Consider the following 6,667-nt stretch of genomic DNA (forward strand, 5'->3'; position numbering starts at 1 on the left):
TCGGAGGCCTGGCCCTGGCACCAGGCAGAGGAAATTCCAGGCTGTAAGTCCAGGCAGCCTTCAGGGCCGCTGAGCCAAGTGACATGCACCAGCTCAGGAGCTGCAGTGCTCTGGCCTTCCCCTCCTAGCCCTGGCCTTCCAGCCCTCCAACTGGCTTTAGCCCCAGCTCTGGGACTCAGATGGGCTCCTCAGCCCTGGGAGGAGCTCCCACCGGCCCCATCCCGGCCCCTCTGGCCAGTTAGAGCCTCCTTCCCTCAGTTCCGAGGGCAGCCCCCACGGTGTGGCTATGGGTGGGCAGCTGGCAGGGCTGGCAGGCAGGGGCACACACGCCGAGCTAGAGAAGCCAGGCGCTCAACAGGTTGAGCCAGTCCATGGAACAGCCGCCCCACCCCAGGGAGAGCGGGCCTGGCAGAGGCTCCCTGCCCGCGGCACCCAGCCTGTACCCGCTTGGCTCCCACAGCTGCCCACTTTCCCACGGTGCCATCCCCCTTCTGCCCCCTCCCCCATCAGAGGTCAGCACCCGGGCAGTGCCCAGGGCTCTGGCACAAGGAAGCAAGGGATGCCATTCCCCTGTCACCCCTGGGTGCCCAGACTCTTGAGATACCTTACTCTCAGCACCCAAAGAGCCCCAGAAACAGCCAGCATGGCAGCAAGACCATGAGAATCCCAAAGGACCCCCCCATACACCTCCTTGTGGGCCTCTTCTGATCCTGGGAAGACTGCACACTTGAACACCCCAGCTCTCCAGAGCTGCCCCAGGTCCTGTGACAGAACTTCAGCGTGTGGTGCTAGGGGCAGTGTGGGGGTGCCCCCAGCTCCTCCTATTGGACTCCCTGGAGGAGGGCTGCAGAGCTGGGTGACAGTGGCTCCCTCCATTCCCGCCTGGGCTGCTGCTGCTGCAACCCTGGTCCTTTCCTCCCACTCCACTCCTGGGGTCCATGGAGCTCCATTCCAGCCACTCCCCTGACAGGCAGGCAGCTCCCCTTTGCTCGGCATCTCCTTTAATCTAAAGCAGGTGCCAGGCATTCCAGCCCTTGCTGAGCCGACACTGCCACCCCCTAGGCCTCTGCCTAGAGGCTACTGTCCTGCCTGGTGTGGAAGTTGAGATCCCAGCCTAGGGCTCCCGCTTGACCCAGGTACCAGGACTCCAAAGGCAGGAACTAGCTAAGCAGGGTCATGGGTACCCAACACAGATTCAACAAGCAAGATCAATAGGTCCCACACTGCCACTGAGGCGCTAGATTTCTGTGGACTGCCAATCCCTCTCTAGGACCCTGTAGTATCTCTCCAATCCTATGACTCCCCATCCTAGTAGAAACTCATTCTGAACCTCCATATGGGCCTCCAGAACCCATCACCAGTCATGGGACCCCTTCTACTCCATGCACAAGAGTCACTCTGGATCCAAGATTTTAGGTATTCCATCTGCCCCTCAGCACCCTTCCTGCTGTGAACTATCACCCCACACCACTCAGGAGCAACATGGGCAAGCAGGGAACCCCTAGAGGGAGGTGGCCAGAAGGCTGGCCTTCCAGACCTGGCTCTCCAAGGCCAAGGAGGCAAATCACCTGGGGGAGGTGGCACCTTCCTTCCTGGCACCAGCCTCCCAGTCTCTCTCCCTCCTCTTCACCTTCTTCACTCATTCTCTCCCGGTCCTGTCCTGAGGCCTCTATCAGCAGGGCCTCAGAGCTGACACCAGGAAGACAGAGGCTGAGCATGCTCTTCCTCTGGGGTCATGAAACTGTGGTTCTGACCCGGAGAAGGTAGCCAGGCCCATGCTGAGAGGCAGCAAAGGAGCAAGGCAGCCCCTGCCCGGAAGTGGCTGCACCCTGGAGAGGCTGAGAAGAGAGGGAGAAGACAGTAGAAGGCCACTCACTGTGGCGGTCTCATCCAGAGAGCTGCTCAGAGGCAGCAGCAGAGTTAAAGCAGACACAGTGCACAGACAGCTTTCACACTAAACCAAGGCTGGGAGTCAGGGCAAAAGATCCAGGGAGCCTTGGAGCCCCTTTCTGAAGGCTCAAACACATGCCCAGGTCACCTCTCTCAGAGCAACACTTATTCTCCTCTCAGCAGAGGTCCCCCCAGACACAGACACAGACACCCACCCCAAGCAGCAGACAGACAGAAAGAGGAGGGAGGGAGGGGGTGTCAGAAAAACCCGGAAGGAAGGAAGCTGGACAGACAGACAGAAGCTGATCCTAGCCTCATTGCTCCACAGAGACACCCTCCAGACTCCTAGACTTCAAGGGACTCTCTCCTTAGTAGTCCTCTGTCTTTTCTGAAACCAAATTCCAGCAGCTCTGGAATAGGACCGACCCTAGCGGAACAAGAAGCCTAAGCTCACTTCTCTTCCTGCATTCTTCCCCGAGGGTTCCTTTGGATCAAGGCAGGGGCCACCTCCCCTTAGCAGCGCAGGGACACCTCCAAGGAACTGTATGACTGCCCCACCCCCCAGCCAAGCCCACATCACTCAGAAGCCTTGAAAGAAGAGACTCCTCAGTCACAGCCCCCGCTACTCGCAGGCAGTGCCTGGGGGAAAAGGGTGACTGACCCCCAGCTCTCCCTAGTCCTAACCCATCTCCTTCTGGAGGCTCCCATCAGTCAGGGAAGGAGGGCTGGGGTGCGAAGACCCACGGGGTTGGTGAGCCTGGGAGGGGGACTACATCTCCCAGAAGCCCCCAGGGCAAGGTTCGCTACTCCAGCTGGCCCAAGGCCGGCCTTGTTCTCTGCGCTAGGGTGGCAGGGTCCCCTGGCTGCCCCTAAGCCCTCCCCACGGTGTTCTGGAGCTGCCAACCTGATTGGGGGCTTAAGAGTAGCCTCCACTGACCCTGGGGGCGTCCCCCACACCTTAAACAGCCTGGGGTTACGTGCCAGAGAGCAAGAGACAATCCGACTGTGTTTCCCCTCCCCGATTCAAACTGGATCTCCCTCCTCGCGCCTCTGCTGGCCTGGCATGACTTTCGCCTTGCCCCCAGCCCACCCCTCACCTCACGCGGATTGGGGGGTCCTCACGCCAGGCCGGAGCTGGAAGCCATAACCAGGTCAGGGTCGGTGTGTGGATGGGGGTCCTCCCGCTCGCCAGTTGGAGATGCAGAGAGGGCGGGCAGGCGGTGATCTTTTGATCCTGGACGCCTTGATCTCAATACCAGCCCGGCCTGGGGGAGGCTATCCGGGGATCGCTGGGTGCCTGGGTTCCTGCCTCCCAACAGCGGAGCATGGTCGTGGGCGCCGGGCAGCGGCGGGAGAGCGCGCACACCCGCCGGGGCCGGGGCGCGGGGCTGGGGTCTCGGCCCCGAACCTCAGGACTCTGGCTCCTGCTCCCGCTCCTCCTCCCTTGCTTGCTTCCTTCCTTCCTTCCTTCGCCTCCTCCTTTCACTTTCCCCAAAGCCCGCGGGGATGGCGGGCGCTGGGTGGGGAGGGGGCTGTCTGGGCGCTTATTGTTGGTCGGACGCCGAGGGTCCGGGTCGCAGCCCCCGGGCTGCGCGGCGCCGGGGGACCCAGGCGTGCGGGCGTCCGGCCGTCTGGCTCCGGGCGGCGGCAGTGGTGCAGCGGCCCCGGGTCCGGGGCATGTCCAGCCACTGGCTCCGCCGCGCGCCGCCGCCTCCCCGGGCTCCCCTGCGCTGCCGGAGCCTCGCTCGCCCCTCCACTCGGCTCCACTCCCCAGCCTGAATAAGCATCGGGGCTCTCTGGCTGCCTCCTTCTGCCTTCATACCAGAGCCCGGAGAGGCCCCTGTCAAAATAAGAGCTCCCCCATCTCGCTTGCCTCCTCGCCCAACCCGGCTCCCCCAGCCTCCCAGTGGTCTGACTCGGTAAGGCGCCCGGCCGGCTAGCCGGAGGCAGGTTGGCCCGGGGGCGGGGAGGGGGGTTTCTTCTCCCCACTCCTGAGGATTGAGGAGGAGACGCGCCAACAACATCCCAGGCTAGGGAAAGGTTTGACAAACCTACCTTCCTGTCTGCACTGATTGGAAGGAGTGGAAGTTGCCCCGACACACACACACACACACACACACACACAGCACTGGGTCCCCTCTTCATTGTACCCACCCACATCCATAAAGCACTGAGCATCTCTTTATTCATGTCTCTCCCCTAGTAGACCATGAGGTTCTTGAGGACACAGACTGAGTTTTTTCATCTTAATCCTCAGCAGCACAAAGTAGATGCTAAGAAAATGTTTGTGGAAGTGAAACCTTTGTCTTCTCAAAAGAGCTCTCCTAACCTAACCTCAAAGTGCTTCTCTCTCTCTCTCTTACACACACACACACTCACACCCACTCTCACCACCCTATAGGATTATCGATGCAATGAAAAAGAAATTGTAAAGCACTTTTTTTTGTTTTTTTGAGACGGAGTTTCGCTCTTGTTGCCCAGGCTAGAGTACAATGGCGCGGTCTCAGCTCACTGCAACCTCCGCCTCCTGGGTTCAAGCGATTCTCCTGCCTCAGCCTCCCAAGTAGCTGGGATTACAGGCACCTGCCACCATGCCTGGCTGATTTTGTATTTTTAGTAGAGACGGCGTTTCATCATGTTGGCCAGGCTGGTCTCGAACTGCTGACCTCAAGTAATTGGCCTGCCTTGGCCTCCCAAAGTGCTGGGATTACAGGAATAAGCCACTGCGCCTGGCCCAAAGCACTTTTTAAAAACATTTCACATGTTTCTATGTTCACCATAAACCTTCAAGAAAGATGTTATAGTCCCATTACAGAGGTGAGGCAATTGCGGTTTACATTACCTAAGGACTTACCCAGAGCTACCCAGCTAGAAAGTGGTAAGCCCAGGACTAGAATTTGGGTCTCCTTATCCCAGGGCACTTTCTCTGTTTCCTACTGTCCCCACCCACCCAGAATTAATACCAAGTGACAAGCATTGACCGTCTGATAGGAAGAACACTAGCCAGCCTGCTTGCTCCTGCTGTTTCCTCGGTCCTGTCCCCTGCCCATCCTCACAGATGGTCCCCAGATAACTCTAGCCTCACTGACCTCCCTCTCTTCTGACCACCTATCCTGTCATAGCACCTGAGTACTTCCTCATGTGTTTTATCTTGTCACATACACATATGTGTGTGTATATATATATACACATCCCTATACATATATAGGTGTATACACACACACACATATACATATATATATATGTCTGATTTCCCCCAAAAGATTCCTAAGGGCTCAGACCATGCCTCCTAGCCTCTACATTCCCCACAGTACTCAAGTGCTGGCTGGGTTCATAGTTGGACTTCAGTAAATACTGATTTGATGGGTTGGTGGTGCCAAGAGCTGGGCACTGGACAAGGTTTAGGGAGGCACAGGTGGAAGGAGCCAAAAACCTGAAAGTAGATAAAATGGTAGCCCCCCCCCCCCGTGTGTCCCGTCACCGCTTACAAAGCATTTTCATGCATGTTGTCTCATGATGATGCTTTGATCTAATCACCAAAACTTTTCCAAGTGCCAATCTGCTGTGCCAAGCACTGTCCTGGGTTAGGTGGTTGAATCACCACAGTCCTGAGAAGTCGATTTTATCCCCACTTAAAAGAAAAGAAAACCAAAAGCCAGAGAGGCTTCTAGTGTGAAAGATCCCAGCACCTAGACTAATACCTGACCCATGGAAATAAGGTTTAATTTCTTATCTTCTCTCCAGAAGGACATGAGCCCCCACTTCTCGAACAGGGTGCTTGTTAGAGGAGACCACGGCATTTATGTGGATCAGTTTTCCCTTACATATGTGACAAGCCAAAGGGGCTTGTTATGATCCCTTTGGCACAATTCCTGGTTCATAGCAGGTCCAAAACAGAGTTTGCAGGGGCGAGTGAGTCTGTGTTGCCAAGGGTCTCTTAAATGGTGCACAATACATGTCCTATGGAGCAGCCATGCAGAGCGCTCCCCTGGGTGGGGCTGTGACTCATTCCCCCAGCGGAGGTTCCAGGTTGGGATTCGGAGCTGAGCTCTGGGCAGCCACAAGTTCTGGGTGGAACCCTGGAGAGAGCCAGGAGGAAAGGAGAGGCAGGGGGCCCTTGCTGGAATCGAGCGGCTCCCTCTACTGGCCAACTTGGGGAACCTCTGTGTTTCCGTGTATCTGTGTGTCACTGTGTCACGAGGGGTGTCACAGGTGTGTCAGCCTTGGCGTTCGTCGGTGGAAGTGCCCGCATGGGTATGGGTGCGTGAGGGTGCCCGTTTGTGACGCAGTGTGGGCGTGCCAGCGCCATGAGGGGCTGTTTCTGGAAGCACAGTGTGTACACACAACTGTTACATTGTAATGCAATTTACTTTGGGGCTGCTGGGGGTCGGCGGGAGGGCTGCTGCTGATCTGAGATTAGGCATCCCGTTGCCGGGGTTACTAGGACAAAAGGATTCTCCAGCTGGTACTCCTCACTGGCTGGAGCACTAGCCCAAGACGGTGGGAGGAGTCCAGACCAAACAGTTCCTGGAAAGGATTCTATCCCCTAAAGCAAATAGGGACCCAAGAAAGAGTTAACGCAGAGTCCCACAGTGACTTCAATCATTGGTTCAGGGCACTGTCAGTCAGAGGTCTGGGGGCGGGGTTTGTGTGGCCGCCGTCTGACTGCCCAGCGCCCCTCACTTGCCCCTCGACCCCCACATCATCTCGCTGCCGGGGTGCGCCCGCACCCCCATCTTGGTGGCGACACCGTCCTGGGCCCTGGAGGAAGAGCTGA

General features: G+C 57.7%; 1 protein-coding gene across 3 annotated transcripts in view; it reads right to left on the reverse strand.

Annotated features, from left to right (window-relative positions):
- The window catches only part of LOC105476396 (BCL9 like), a 31,320-nt gene extending 27,535 nt beyond the window's left edge, over positions 1–3,785 (reverse strand). For all 3 annotated transcript variants that reach the window (XM_011732291.3, XM_011732290.3, XM_011732292.3), the window contains exon 1: positions 2,988–3,785. The gene's annotated coding sequence lies outside the window, so the exon portion shown is untranslated. The remainder of the gene's footprint in view (positions 1–2,987) is intronic.
- Between the last annotated feature and the right edge of the window lie 2,882 nt (positions 3,786–6,667).

The sequence above is a fragment of the Macaca nemestrina genome, chromosome 12 (genome assembly GCF_043159975.1).
Source record: "Macaca nemestrina isolate mMacNem1 chromosome 12, mMacNem.hap1, whole genome shotgun sequence".
Taxonomy (NCBI): Eukaryota; Metazoa; Chordata; class Mammalia; order Primates; family Cercopithecidae; genus Macaca; species Macaca nemestrina.